Below are 16,283 nucleotides of genomic sequence, written 5' to 3'. Positions count from 1 at the left end.
TGTGAGGCACTCAGGACTTGGAGAAGCTGTGAGCTCTCAGCCAGGGCCCAGAGTGAGTGCTGAACAGGCAGAGGCAAAGCCCAGGAACGGGCCTGAGAGGCAGCCGCCTGGGTGTGTGAGGTGGTCACTGCTGCATGGATGGGTGCCCTGCCTCCCTCGGGTGGGCCAACAGGCCTCACTCATGCCCTGTTATCTGCTTGCCATTCAGTCTTCCATTGGCAGCTTCTGCCCACTCCCGAACCCCACAGGAAGTCCAGCCTAAGTCTCCACAAGGCTGTGGCCACAGCCGGCCACAGCCTTCTTGCGCTGCTCCCCATCAGGGAACGAGGTGGGGGAGGGGATAATAAAGGTCAAAGGCAAACTGGCATGGGGCATGAACACTGGGAGAAGTGGTGCCCCAGGTAAAGGGGGTGGGTCTCAGCAGCGCATGTCTGAGCTGTCAGTTACTGAGCCATCCTCAGAGCTGAGCACCGTGTTAAGTGCTTTCTCTTATCCGATGCCACCAGCTGTGCGACCTCCATTCTGTTACTTTACCTCCTTGTGCCTCAGTATCCTCATCTGACAGAACAGGTGTGGATAAGAATCGCACCCAGGTTGGGGGGGGGGGGGCTGGGTGAGGAGGTAAGATGCTCCTGTATGTCAGCCACTGAGAAAGTCCCCTGTAGGCTTTCAGTGTGTGTCACGGCCAGATGACAGGGATGTGGGACCAACTGAGAGCCAGGGTGAGGTGATTTGCCCAAGGTCACACAGCCAGCAAGGAGCTGGTCACACTGCCAAGAGCCCACAGGAAATAGATGGGGACAAAAGAACGTTGGTTTCTAGCCTCCCTCCATGGCAGAGTGAGCTGAAGTTGACCTCACCGCACAGAAATCGATAAGCAGGAGGCTGTTAAAAACCACCTCCCCATCGAGCTTGCCGGGGTTGGGAGCTGAGGGATGCTCGTTTTGTGGGCTGCCTGGCCCGAGGGCACTTAGGGCTGCTCCACACAAGGTATGCAGAGCATGCCCATGGGTTTCAGACAGACCAGGAGACGGGGCTGAACCTGCAAGGTTATTCACGCACATCTCAGCCCCTTGCTTAACCCTGAGCATTCCAGGGAGAGAGATTTCTCCCTGCTGCCTTCATATCCAGGGGAGACACCATCAGCTTTCAGCAAAAAAACAAGGCAAGTGTGAAAACAGATTTTTCTGCCAATTGGGGCCCGAACTTCCAGGAGACACCTTCCCTGGAGGTCACCCAATCACCGCAATTCCTCAGCCTGGCTTGAAATCACAGCCCCCCGGGGCAACAACTGTTACAGATGGGGCCAGACCCCAGAATGAGTGGTTGAGGGCTTTCTGAGTGAGGGGTGGTGGTGGAGGCGTTGAAACAATCCAGGGATTGGCCAGGAAAACTAGGTCAGACACACCAAGAACCTGAGATCCAGCACATTCTGGCCATGACCAGAAGGAAAGTCAGGCGATTTTTCTGGGATTATTGAGAATATTTGGACCTCAAACCTGCCAGGACAAGCTAGGTTATGCTGCCGTCACAAACAACCCCCAAATCGTGGTGACTAATAGCAACAAAGGTTTCTTTCTTGCTCATGGCACATGCCAATAATGGTTGATAGGGAGATTACTGACCTTTGTTTTCCCTCTAAGACCAGGTTGATGGGGCAGCCACCATCTTGAACTTTGCCAGCTTCTATTTCAGAGGAAAGAGACCTCTGGAAGATCTCATACCAGCATACAGATGCATAAGGTTGAAAGTGTCACAGGTCACTTTTGATCATTGGCCAGAACTGGTCCCATGGTCCTGCCCGGACATTGGGGGGCCAGGAAGTCAGCCCCACTGGGTGTCCAATCCTGGGTGGTTGACACCACTAATGGACACCATTGGCCTGCTCCAAATTACACTCATCTACCTCAGGGGGTTTTCGGCTCAGCCCCTCCTGCCATCACAAAGCCACACAACAGCCACATCAGGATATGTTTATAGAGCTCAGAGCCAAGCTCACTCCAAGCCCCCTGGCTGGGCCACCACTGTGAGCTTCCTGTTCCAGACATTCACTTTTGAGCTTCTGAAAGTGTTCTCAGATATCCAGGGCTTAATGCACTTTGTTTCTTATTCTAACAAAAGTTATATATGTATAGGTGTGTGTGTGTGTGTGTGTGTACATAGTATATACATGTATATACATGTTTTCTATATATATGTGTGTGTGTGTGTGCACACATTTGGCAAAGGTCTGCAAAGACCTCAAACTTTATAGGTATATAAAAATATCATGGCAGCTTCCCTTTGGGGCTGGCTTGCAGCTCTTGAGAAAACCTGGGGCCCAAGTACCTTCAACGCTGTGGCCCATGAAACCCAGGGGTCAGTCAGAGGGCAGCAAAGTTGCCCTGGAAACCATCTTGCTCCAGTCTAGGCCTCATCGGGCAGATGATCAGAAAATAAAAGTGGAGCCAGGAGGTAAAAGTTGTCTGGTATTCCCACTCTTTCCAGGGGGATTTGGGACCCTGCAAAGTGACATCTAATGCATTGTCTGCGGTATCCATTCACACTATGGTCCCACTGGGATTGCTGTGTCCTGGCTCAGTTTGACCCAGATCCACCCTGCCCCAGACTATATATTACTACCTGGGACTGTGAGTGCTCTGGCCACTCAGTTAACTTACTTACCTGCCACTCACAATCCAGAGAACCCAGGAGGGGACAGGTGAAGCAGCCAACAGGACCATTTCCCCACCTGTCTTCAATTCAAGAGACATTTTCAGTTGATTTTCTGCCTAGCAGAGCCTTTATACGTTTACACCCATTCCTCCATGCATCCATGTATCCACACATCCATCCATCCATCCATCCGTCCATCCACCCATCTATCCATCCATGCAGACGTCCATTCAAGAAACATTTTCCTCTTCTTCTTCTAGCTTACTGAACACCTACCATTTGCAAGCTGCTATGTTCATCAACTGAAGATACCATGATGACCAAGCTGAGACGTTGGCCCTAAAGGGGAATAAATGATTGCTCTCTGATCCTTGCAGGGAGTGGATTTTGATCAGAAGAAGGGAACCCAGTGGTAAGAGGAGCCACGGAGTGGAGTGGCCCAGAACAAGGAAGCCGAGGCTGCCGAAAGTCTTTGCTTTGTTCACAATTCACAGAGCAAAACTGACCATCAGCCAATACCCGAGCCAGAGAGGAGTCTGGGAGTCCTCAGGACAGCCTACAGGGGCAGGTGTGGGGCTGCCTCATCGCTCAGTGCAGGGTAGGGGTGAGTGGGGTCCTGCCAGTCCTTCTGACTGAGAACACGCGGTAAGGAGCTGCCACTTGAGAAGGTCAAGTTGTTCTCCACAGGAGGAGGAAGGGAAAAGAGTTGAGGCCTGCAGGGACCTTCACTGTGCAGGACGGTTATGGCGACTACAAGTAAAACATGCCACGCTTGTTACCGAATTGTCTGGTTGCCTCCACATTTTCAAATGCAATTTCTAGGCCCTTATCACCTTCCATATGGTCAAAGTGGTCCTTGTAAGTGGCATCTTTCCCCTCTGCCACACCCCTAGGCTACTCTGGCCCAGGCACATACAGGGGCCCATCTCCCAGATCAAAGTTGTCTGTGATGTGTCATTCATTACCTGTCGCTCAGGCCACACTCCTTGGCCTCAACCACAGTCCAGCCTGATCAGCTGCAGGGTGTGGCCCTCTGGCTCGTCTGTGCCCTGTGTGTGTGGACTGTCCTGCCCCTGCCGTCCCCTTACAGCGGCTCAGTGGGCCACTCTCCTCTAGGCTGTACGTACTGCTCCTCTCCCCACCGTCCTATGACAGGGACCCTTCCCAACAAGGTCCTCCAGAAGGCCCATGGTTATGATTATGCTTGGATGGTTATTGGCCAGCTTCAGTGGCTCAGGAGAGGTCTCAGCTGGGACCACCTTGTCTCCCAAATCAGGAATAAGCTCCTTGAAAAAAGAAAGCCCACTCAGTGTCATGGAGAAGACAATGGCTCAAAACAGCTCGGTTCTGATTCTACAACCACGTGACCTCATGCAAGCTTCCCTTTCCTCATCTGGAAGATGGGAGATTTCATAGACTTGTGTACCCAGAGGTGGCCACAAGGATCAAAAGAATGGGTGATAAACCGCAAACATCTTTCAGCTGCCGGTGCTGTGACCAAAAGGCCTGACGCTTGCATCTGTTCCATTTCATGGTACACAATAGGCACTTAATCAATGCAGGAGACCGTGGAGCAGGGCTGAGGCCAGTGGAGGGTAGGCAGGTCAGGGTCTGCTGAGGTGCTAAGAGGCAACCACCACGGGAAAGGCCAAGGGAGTTACAGGGACAGGATAGGTGGCCCTGCTTTGGGGGATGCTGACTCAGAGCCAGTGCCCCTCTTTGCCTCCTCCTTAGTCGGGGAGCCAGGAGCTTCAGGTGGCCTATGCACCCCACCTGCAGACATTTGGAGGACCAGGAGGCCACTGGGATCCTAGCAGGTTCTGAACTCAGTGCTCAGCCTCCCACTGGCCACAGATGTGGCTGGAGTAGTGTGCCTTAGTGTGACATACTCAGATAAGCAGCCTGGGCTGGGTCTGGGGCTGAGACCCCGGACAACACACATCTGGGGCCACAGACGTTTGCCAGGTTCCTGAAGGAATGTGGGGCAGATGAGGGACAGAGCTTTCATTTGTTGACTGCCAACATATGAGCTAACTTTCTAGAGTTCCTTCTTCCAGGGGGAGGAGGCTGGGGGAAGAGCTGAGCGCCCCCCATGGACAGCTCCTCCCCCTCCTCGAAGTACATGTGGGACACAGATGTCAAGAAAATGGTTTAGAGAGAGCCCAAGTGATGAGCTGCCCCTCTGGGGTGATGGATGGAGACCCGGGCAGTGGGCTCCAAGACAGAGCAGCAATGGGTCCTGGGGGTGTGCAGCTAACATGCCCCAGCCAGGAAGATTGCAAAGGGCTTCCTGTGGGCCTTGCTCCATTAACCCCAGGCCAGGAAACCTCTTTCCTCCCGGCTCTGTGGTGGGCCAGCTGCATTCTTCCTGCCCGAGAGGGGCCTCCACCTTCCCCTGTTGGCTAAGGAAGAGCAAGGCCCAGGCTGGGGGCCAGACTTTCGTGCCAATTTGGCATTTGGCCTGAGCTACAGAATCCCAGCTCCACTGCAAGCTGGGAGGGCACTGCTAGAGCATCCTGGACTCAGATGGGGGCAAGGGAACCACCCACTGCCCTCCCCTCTATTCCCCACCATCCACCAAGCCCCATTGTGGGTGTCAGTGACTCAGAGGAGGTTCTGGTTTCTGTTGGATTCTTGAGGCTCAGGCAACCTGATCTTGAAACAATGACAAGCCTTGGAACAATCCTTCCCGGCTCCCAGAGAAGTATTTCAGGCCTGGCCAAAAAACGCAGCAGAATGGAAAATGATGTTGGGAGGGAAAGGTCAGGTGCTGGGCCTCCCATGGCCGGAAGCAGGTGGCTGCTCAGGCCAGAGGGCCGAGTGACGTGGCCTGCGGGCACAGGTGGGTGGCGGTGACTCTGCAGATCAGTCTGCTGAGGTCCCGGCTGCTGACACCAAACAGACAGTGTGTCCATTGGCATTCTCCCGCCACCCCCGTTCTGGGACGTCTCAGCACAGGGCCCGGCCACAGGCCGCCAGCAGGTGCAGGAGGAGGGAGTGGAGCGTGGGTGGCGAGAGAGAAACCAGAACCCAGAGTCACACACAGCGGCCATCCTGCAGCAGACGCATGCCGCCACTCACAGAGCCAGCACTCGGCGGAGCCCCTAATTTAGGCCAGGGAGTACATTTATTATTACTCTCGCTAGCCCCATTTTACAGACAAGGAAATTGAGGCTTTCCTGATTGAGCATAGAGCAGAGACTGCGATACCTGTCCAGCTTTCCCAGTGGGCAGGAGACACCTACTGGAAGCTTCTCTTTTCTCCTCTGCCATCTTGGGAAGTTGCTCCCCCACTGCAGGCACCGCCCAGAAGTGCCAGGTGGAGGATCGTGCTCTCAGTGGCCTCTCCTCATCCCATGGGGATGGGGGCTTGCGGACAAAGGCACCATGGAGGCAGTTTCCATATCTCTCTAAGGGCCCAGTGGGTTGAGCCCATTGAGGGCCTTGGAAACACGTCAGGGGCCCCACACCGTCCCTCCTTCATCTCCCTTCTCCAGCTCCAAAATCAATCACCCACAACCAAGTCCTTGTTGTGGGGTCTGCCTTGGGGGACCCCCAAATGAAGACAGGGAGAAGTATGGTGCCCTCTGCCAAGTGTGCCATGGGTGGGGGTGGGGAGAGCCTGAGCATCAGTATTCAATTCAGAATCACACCAGAACAAGGGAATCCGCTATAAGGATGCACACAGTTTAAAGGTAACTTTTCATCAGGTTAAAGGGGGAACAGAAGTTGGATAGAACCATAGTAGTCAAAGTGCTTTTGGCTGCAAGTAACAGGAAATTGAGCTCAAACTGGTTTCAGAAATTCTCTGGCTGGTATTACTGGGGGTCAGAGGTGAGGGGCTCCAGGGTGGGCTTCACTGTGGCTCTTGCTCTGTCCCTGTGGTTCCTCTGAGTGCCCCCCCACGCCCAGCCCAAGAGTGGCCCATTGTTCCTACCTACTCACGATGATGTCCAGGGAGCTATGCCTCCTGGGGCTCACCCTGGGCCTTCTACCAAGAGAGAGGATGGGGGTCACCCTAAGAAACAATCTGAGTTCTTGAGATAGAAGACAGGGGTAGTGGAAGCTGAGTGAGTAACCAGTGTCTACTAGAATAATTTTTCCTGGTTTAAGTTTCTCCTGCTGAGTTATCCTTAAACCTTCAGAGACTGTGAGCAGTGACTTCCTTGCAGGCAGATGAGAGCCGATGACAAAGGCAATGAACAAGGAGCCAATTAATCCTTACAGAAAAGCTCAGAAATGGCCAATCGTTTTGCAACATCCCTGTATATGGTGAACCCACGGGCTCTGGTTTTAACTGTGTGTAAACATAATGAAGTCATATTGTGCAAGTAAATATGTTCCTGATTTGAGGGGTGGATTTAAATGTACGAGTGTTCTGAGGTCTTCTCCGAAGAGCTGGGCGTCCCTCGGTGTCCCGCCATTGACCTGGCCACTCGCCTGCCTCCGTGGGCAGCCAAGCTGTGGCCAGTGCTGGGGCAGCCATTTTGGACAGCCCTGAAGTGCTGCGGTGTATAGTGGGCAGGGACTCCATTATATCCCTTCCCAAATCCCAGCCACGGATTTCAAAACCCCAGCACGTCCTTTAAATAATTCCCAGCTCCGCGTCCTCACAGACTGAACACAATGCTCCCAAATGTGGGAGCAACTTGACCCTGGAGTTCCAAGTCCCCACCGTCCCTGGAGGAATGAGAGATGGTGTCTCCTTCTGGCAGGCAGCACAGCGCAGCAGGGGAGGAGTGGGGCGGTGGGTGTGGCCTGCAACTGCAGGGGCCAGGAGCAAGGGTTCACCCTGTGAACCACCAGGCCCACTTGAGAACCAGTGAAATGCTCACACCTGCCTCGCAGGGCTCCCGGGAGCATGATATCGGAGCTTGAGGGAGGCCCCGGGCACAGGGCAGTTCTCCAAGCATGCTGACCACTGGCCCCCTCCTCCTCCTCGCTGTGTCACTCAGGGCACAGCTCGGGGTAGAAACTCCACCAGCTCTTTGAACGGAGAAAGTTTACCACAAAGAATTGCCAAATTGGTTGGTGAAAAGGCAAAAAGGGGAAACTGAGGCAGCACAGTGAAGCAAGTGCAAGAAGAGGGCTGGGAACAAAGAGGCTAGGGAGGAGTGATTAAAACCCAGGACCAAAGGACCCCATGAGGCGAGGAACCAGATTTACGAGGAGGTGGGCATGGCTCATTGCTGCTGCCTTCCACTAGTGAGGGGGAGGGGGAAGAAATGATGGAGTGGGCTCTGCAATGTCCCTGTGCATTTATTCCCAAAGGCACTGGGCCTTTTCCAGCTCCCTGGCCTTCACTAGGCTTTGTTCCCACTTCTTAGCTGGACCTCAGTGATCCCACCTCTTGGTATTCCCATGTTTGGGCAATTCTCCCCGCTTACCTGTGGGCTAGAACTAATGAGTCACTTCTACTAAGCAGGATATAGCAAAGGTGATGGGATGTCCAAGATCATTAGACAATCAGATGACTGCCACCTCCATCAAACCTTTCTTCTCTCACTTTCAGAGCCCTTGCTCTGGAAGAGGCTAGCTGCTGAGTTGTGAGCAGCCCCATATGGAGGCCCACGTGGCAAAGAACTGATTGATATCAGTTCAACCAACAACCAGCTGGTGGCCCTATAAGACAACTTGGAAACTGATTCTCCAGCCCCAAATGGGCCTGAGAGCCTGCCCCACACTTTGCAGCTTTGTGAGGCTCTGAGTTAAGCTGCACTTAACTCACAGAAATTCTTGACACAGAAACCAAGATAAATGTTTGTTGTTTTAAGCTGCTACATTTTGGAGTGATTTGTTATGCAGCTAGAGCTAACTAATACACCCGTGCACCTCTGTCTTGTCTACTCATTCCTCCAACAACACAGATACTGAACTTCCACCTGCACTGGGTGCTGATATTGCAGAGATGACAGGAAAAAGCCATGGTGCGCTGGGTCACAGCCCTCGCAGAAACAGTGTGGCCTGTGTTGGGTTGGAGAAGGATGTGACCATGCCTGGTATTGTGCAGTTTCATCCTCAGAACTCTGTGAGCATTTTTATGGACATTTCCCATCTGCTCCAGTGGGACAGTGGGACAGCATCTTGCCTTCACTTGGACACCTACAGTCTTGGTGTTTCTCCTCCACAGAGTACTGTGTAGTTGCTAAGACACCACATGCTAAGATAAGTCTTATGCTGCCATGATACATACACCGTTCATGGCTACACCATGAGGTCCTGTAGCAGGCTCGGCCAGCATCCCTCTAGTGCCCAGCCTAGTACCTGGTGCTAGTAGGTATCCAGAGATGGAATTAGAGTTGGTGTGTCTAAAATTTGTCTCTTCTACTACAGAGTAGGTCTCTGAAGCTCAGCATCTGAACTTGTGGCTCCCTAGGCACAGGCAAGCCACCAAGGACCTCAGAGAACTTCCCCAGGGTCACCTTCCTACCCTCTGTCTTAGTCTCTTTGGGAGGCTATCACAAAATACCACAGACTGGGTGCCTTAGAAACAGCAGACACTTATTTGTCCCAGTGCTAGAGGCTGGAAGCCCAAGATCAAGGTGCCAGCTGATTTGGTTCTTGGTTCCCAGACGGCTGTCTTCTCCCTGTGACCTCACATGTTGGAAGAGAAGAGGGAGCTCTGTCTGGCCTCTTCTGTGACAGCACTAATCCCATCATGAGGGCTCTACCCTCATGAAACTAATCGCCTGCCAAAGGCCACACCTCCTAACACTGTCACGTCAGCAGTTAGGATTATATACATCTGAATTATGGGGGACGAAAACATTCAGTCTGCAGCACCTTCCATTCCAGACCTACTTTCTCTGATGTGATAGCCCTTACATCAGTCCTATTATGGTATCAGGGCAGCTGACATACACTCCCCTCGGGTGGGCAAAGATTAGATAGATTATTTATTTCCTGTAACTGTTAGCAAAGACAAATGTCTCACTCCTGGGAGGGTGAGAGCTGAAGTGAGGTGGGTCTGTCCCGAAGCTGGGATTCTGCCGGCAAACCGTGCTGAGCCCTTGTGACCTCAGGTCTCTTCTCCTGTGGCCCCATCAGTGTCCATCTCCCTACACTGCAGGTTTGGTCCACCTCATTCCCTACAGGTTCTGTCCTGAGACCTTCCTGGGAAGACGTGAGATTGCAGGCTCCTCCCTAACTCTGCGGGGACTAAAAGGGTGACGAAAACAGACACTGAGTCCCTCCTGCCACCGGAAACCTCCTGCAGTTGGATTCCCAGGGAAGCTGCCTGTGAGGTGGAGCCTGGCCTACAGGAAGGTTGTCAGGGTATCCTCTGGGGGTCTTCCCGGTGGAAGGAAGGGAAGGTGACTGAGCAGGACGGGGCAGAGGGAGGAGGTGAGCTGTGACATAGTCTTCAGGTGGTCGGGTGCTGGGGTTGTCCCAAGTTGGGGTGAGGGGACCGAGGCTTATATCAGTCACTAGATATGGTCTGCCCTTGGGAAGGGCTGTGCCCTTGGGCGAGGCAGCTCCCTTCAGCCTGAAGGGCTGGCAGCTCTGAAACAAAGACCTTGAGGTTCTAGGCTATTCCTTCTCTGAGCTGTAAGCCCCGTGGCTCAGCCATGGAGGTGGAGGGCAGCAAGGGAACAGGGTCACCGTCTGTGGGGACAGAGGAGGGAAGGAAAGGGAGTGGACACTGTCTAGTGAACTCTCATGGTGAACCCAGAACCTCAGGGAGCCGAGCTCCAGCAGCAGGGCCTGGATCTGAACCATCTCTGAAGGTCCGTGGGCCCTAGACCAAGCACTGCCGTTGGTGACCAGCAAAGCTGCTGGTGTTTGTGCCTTTGCCTCCTCATTTTTTGCCACTTTCTGTGCACCTCAGGAATGACTGCTTGTGAGGATCGGCCCTGGGTGGTGCCTGGAGACCCTTATTTGAAGCGCCACCTGCTTCCTGGCCCCCCACACTGGCTGTCTCTAGCCTCTAGCTCCTCTCTGGTAAGGTTAGTCCCCCTCATGGCACTGACAGGTGCCCCACCTGGCTGGCGATATCACTTGCTATTCTGCAATTATGCTCTGCGACAGATCACCCCAAAACTCAGTGGCATAGAGCATTTATTTACCTCAAAAGTCTTCAAGCTGGTGACTTAGGCTCTGGACTGTCATGTGTCTGGAGATCCACTGGCTGTTGACTGGTCTTGGATGGAGGGCGGGGAGCTCAGCTGGAGCAACTGGGGACACTAGTTCTGTCCACGTGTCTTGGCAATAAGCAGGCCAGTTAGGCATGTTCTAATGGCCGTGGCAGAGAAGCGGAATGAGCAAGCCCCATTTGCCAGCACTTTCCAAGGCCCTACTTGCATCACACTTGCTAATAGCCCCTTGGCCAAAGCAAAGTCACGTGATTGCCTCTGGGTCAAAGAGGGAGGGCCCTACAAGGGGACTGAAGACTGACAGACTGTCTGGGAAGTGCGTCAGGGAGGGCAAGGGCTGCCCGCTGACAGGAGAGGGAAGGCCAATCAAAGAGGCCCCAAGATCCAGCTAGTTCTGATATTAGAGCCAATGGCCAGGCCCCTAAGGACTTCCATGGGCTGGAGCAGAGCGGCCATGACAGCATTGCCATGAGGCCCCTGGAGTCCAGAGCAAGCAAAATGCCAAAGGACACTCAGCCCTGAATGGCGGTAGCTTCCTGGGAGCCTGGCACTGGTGGGCTGAGGCCCGCGGGTCTGCTCTGGCTGACATGTGGCTGGCGCCCGTTTGCAATTAGAGCCGCCTGGGCTGGCCTGGCCTCGTGGCTGGGGAGGCGGGAGGGGCACAGGTGGGGTGAGGAGAGGGCCAGGCAGCCTTCCTGGGCCTTCTCTGAGAGGATGCTTGGGCGCGAGCTGGTACAGTATGTGGAGACACATCAGACTGAGGCAGACAACCCAGTTCCCTCCATGGCGACTCCTTGTTACCTTTCCCTGTGCGATGTCCCCACTTGCCTTCCCCGGTGTGCCTCTGTAGGTCTCCTCTCCAGGACTAATTCTCCTCACCTTTGTGCTGGAATGAGCTGAGACTCCACACAAGGTGTATCTCCAGAGGGGATTCGGAACACAGAACAAACCCAGGCACTCAGGCCATTCAAGGCCGCCATGATTGTTGATGGCGTGATTTGTTCACAGGTGCTGGGTGGAATGGGTGGAAGGGATCTTCATTTCTTTAGTTTGTATTGATCAGTTTACCTTGGGCTCCAGGCATGCTGGGCTCCATGCATGCTGGGCTGCAGGGAATTTGATCGCAGTCATCTGGGGACCTCTGCTTCAGGAAGAGCAGGGGTCCCCAGCTCTCTGTCATTGGTGTGTCCCGGGTGTAGTGAGATATCGGCCCCCAACCTGCCCTACCCTTCATGTCTGTGCTTCGTGAGCATGAGAATCTTGACAAGTCTAGGAATTCTGGAAGCCTCATACCTCTGAGTACAGCCAGGAGACGTCAGATGTGCACTGCCTGGGTCCTTCAGACACTTCTCCCCAGGGAGGAAAGCAAACTAGTATCACAAAAAATATATATAAAATAAGAAACCCACTCAACTGAGCTTCCATTCCTACAAGTAGTAAGCACTAAATGTGATTGCCTGCTTACTATGTTTCTAGCATTGTTCTATGTTTCTTACAAAAAATTAACTCATTTGATTCTGTGGCCAGAATGACTCCCATTTTACAGGCGAGGAAACTGAGGCACAGAGACACAGTTATTTGTCCGAGGGCAAATAGCTAACAAGAGTCAGAGCTAGGATTTAAATCAAGGTAGCCTGGCACACTTGACCTGCTCTCCAGCCTCTCTAAAGAGAGACACAGCCTGCCATTGTCAAGTGGCGAATCTGGGCTCCCTCCCTAGGAGCAGAGAGCTCACTTGGATACCACCAAGACCAGCCTCCAGTCCTTCTGCTGAGGGTCTTCACAGGGACCAGAGAGGAGCATTGGGAAAGAGATCCAGGATGGGCAAAGCCAAGGCCAAAGATAACTTTGATGCAACTGTTTATTCGAGCTTATCAGTCCACGGCATCAATGTGCAACAGTGATCCCTGAGTCACCTGGACTAGTCTCAGAGAAGGTAAGTTTGCCAGAAAGTGAATTTATGTGTGTAGGTGTATCGGGGTGGGGGTGCCCGGAGGAGGCCCCCAGACTTTGCTTACCTACATGCAAAGGAAACTACCTCCATGAAGATACCAAACCACGGGAAAGGAGATGCTAGTGTTAGGTGAGCTTCAGGGCTGGCTTGATCAGGGGACTCTGGCCCCATCTGTGATTCTCTCTGCTTTCCTTCCCTAACTGTATGAGCCTCATCCTCAGTCTGGCTTCCTTCACGGTGGCAAAATGGTGGTGGCAGTCCCATGCCTCATAGCCACATGCCCTGATGTCCAGAGAAAGGAAAGACATTTCTTTCCCTACTTGGTGTTAAGAGGGAGGAGCTGTTTTCACATCTCACTCTCTCCATCTGGGTCACATACCCCCACCCAACCATTTGAAAACCAGTTCTGGGGCCCAGGGTAATGCTGTGCGCTGATTGGCTTAGGCCTCAATCCCTCAATCAATCACGGTGCCCAAGATGATGAGCTGACCCTAGGGCCAATTGGTCTGAGCGCTAGGGCAGGGATGCTTGGGACAGGCCTGGGGACGGGTTAGGGGAAGGACAGAAGCAAGGGGTAAATAGACCCCCAGTCTAAAAAGAGAGGAAACTGGTCAAAAAGGAGGCAAACCCCAGAAAATCAAACTCTTCAGCTCAGACTGGTTCTTTGCTTCAGAGTCTCGGCAAGAGGCTGGCTTGTGTCCTGGCTTGCATCCTGACAGAGACAGAGAGAGAGAAACAGAGAGCCAGAGAATGGCATTGGGTGTGTCTCACAGAACCCTAGGGCAGGAACTGAGGACCCCCTGCCGATATCCCCCTGCTTGGAGGGGAGTTTACCACACATAGAGCCCTTCTAGAAGGATTCCCTGTTCAGTGGGGCCCTGGGTATCAGGGGGTTGATGGGAAGGAACCCCTGCTGTCTGCCAGACCAGTGCTCTTGGTGATGCTTTTGACAGGTACAGATTAAAGGTGTGTCTAAACAAGGCAGTGGCTGGGGAGGCAGGTGAAGCAGGTAAAGCATCAGGCCCCAGCCTGGCCTGGGCTCCAGAGCTCCCTCTGCTCCTTGCCAGGACTAGGTGCTCTTCAGGGTGCCAGGGCTGTCACCAGATCTGGAAACTGTCATTTAGGTGTCCCCTGGCCCTGAGGGTCTTTTGCAACCCTCAAGCGGCACGCAGAACCCCCTCTCAACGTAAAATTGGGCCAACACAACTTGCTTTTCATTTCTTTAAGTGACATTATCACTGTAATGATCATGTTGTGGTGTGGAAGGAGCCACGGAGCTCCTTGGCCAGACTCACAGCCTCAGAGTCAGCAAATGCAAGTCCTTTCTGGGGGTGCGGGCGGTGGCCAGGAGCTCAGGAGAACCCCACACAAAATGGATTGATGGGCTCCGTCTCAGCAGAGCAAAGCAAGTGAAGAAAAATGGTTGAAGAAGTGACATTATCCCCATAGTGCCCACAAAACTACACCATATCGCACGCGGCACTTTTCTGTCTGTAAACACATGACAAAGAAGCAAAACTCCAGACCGCGTTCACAAGACAGGCTGCCTCTGTTGAAGGGGCCAGAGTCATGGGAGGGCGCAGCATTAATACCGCCACTAATATTTTATTCTTTCAAAGTCGTTCCTGGGGTTGGCGGGAGTGGAGGCCTGGCTGCACGGGGAGATGTGGTTTGCTGTGTGACCTTGTTTGGGGTTTGAAGGCGTCCAAGTAATTCATGTCAGCAGGAGAAGTGTGTCAGTCCAAGTGTCTCCGAAGTATGAAGCGTGAGGAGAGGGAAGGCGGCCCTGGGTTCCGTGGGAGTGTGAACTGAGTGGAGGCAAACTTGTGCCCGTATCACAGGCCACGCACATGGGCTTCAGGAGGGCTTCACATCTACCCACAGGCCTCTCAGTCTGACCTGAGACTCTGTTGAAGGATTATTGAGAAAAACAGAACGATCAAAGAGTTGTTATTTAATAGGAGCAGGTTTCCAGGGGCACCTGGGGGGCTCGGTCGGTTAAGCATCTGACTTCGGCTTAGGTCATGATCTCACAGTTCGTGAGTTCGAGCCCCGCGTCGGTTCTGTGCTGACAGCTCACAGCCTTGAACCTGCTTCAGATTCTGTGTCTCCCTCTCTCTCTCTGCCCCTCCCCCACTCACACTCTGTCTCTCTCTCAAAAGCAAGTAAACATTAAAAAAAATTAAAAACAACAACAACAAAAAATAAGAGCAGGTTTCCAAGGCCCTCTGGGCCCTGTGTGCCTGTAATGAATCTTTTGGGCCCATAGGGACCAGGTGGGGTCTTGGCAGACAGACGTCAAAGGGTCTCTCTGAGCCCTCCTTGGCCAGCGGCCCCACACATCCTGCTCTCTAGCTGCCTGCCATCATCCCTCATGCCGCCCGAGGTTCCAGCCAGGCAGGGTATGTGCACAGGCTGGACTTCCATACGGACCCGTTGACGGGCTAGTGCTTAAGCTGAGAGGTGTGTGACGTGGGGCAGGATGGGTAGGCCCCAGACAGCATTGCTTGACTGGATGAGAAGGAAGAAGGTGCTGGGTCTGTGCCCCCCACCCCCGCCCACCCAATCCCGGTGCTTCTGACTGTGTGTGTGTCCACCTGGATGGGCTGAAAGCTTCGTCAGATCAACACGCAGCACCATGCTAGATGGAGGTGGGGACATGCCCAGTTTGAGGCTGGGGTGGGAGTGGGGGTTAAGAAGGACAACTGAGCCTCTGGAAGGAACCATCCAGTTACCTAGCTTGGGTCTGGGTAAACATCAGGACTCTTTTTCTTTTTCTTTTTTTAATTTAGAGAATCTGCTCTTTTCCTCTTTCTTGTCTGCAGAAATATTACCGAGTCTGCCCTAGCTTTCATTTGGAAGGAGTCTTTATTTTTAAGACGCTAACCCTGGCACATCCAAGACAGAGCGGTAGCTGGCGGGGAGCCTGGGGAGACCCGAGAGGGCTGTTCAGCGCACCTGGAAAGTCGCCATTGCTTTCAGAGCAAGGATGAAAATTCTTGTCACAAACCTCTGGCCCTGTAAGGCCCACTAACTGCCTCAGAACAAAGCAAAAGTTTTGTGACTGAAGCATTTTTTGGTGCAAGAGTTATTTTTCTGAGACAGAAGGTGTTGATGCCACCATTTTACGTCTACGAGGATCACTTACAAGTCATTGCATCGGGAGCTGCATGTTGCTCAGTCTGACCATATCATGTCTATATTCTCTCACTTCCCAGTAATGAACACAGGTGCCCTTGGTCCCTTGACCACGCCATGACCAATTCCTCCAGCCACAGCCTTCCCAGGTGCCCAGTGTGCCTCGGCTGGAAATGGCACTGTTTGCCAAAGAACAGAGAAGAAGGTTCTTGGGGACCCTCCCCCATCTCCTGGGGCTGGCCCATCTTCTTACTTTGTGGGGGAGCAATGCTGTGGGACAATGAGAGCGTGGTGATCTAGAAGCCCAAGCCCACGCATGGGCATGGCACATACCATTTTATTTCAGGGGACTTACTTTCTCATTCATTCCTCCATTCATTTGTTCACTTTAGAAGACACTGTTTGGCCTTTGCAACCAGCCCGGACCATAAGGGTCCCCCAGA

Source organism: Panthera tigris, chromosome B3, assembly GCF_018350195.1.
Source record: "Panthera tigris isolate Pti1 chromosome B3, P.tigris_Pti1_mat1.1, whole genome shotgun sequence".
NCBI classification, from domain to species: Eukaryota; Metazoa; Chordata; class Mammalia; order Carnivora; family Felidae; genus Panthera; species Panthera tigris.
Note: the sequence above shows the minus strand (reverse complement) of the source record.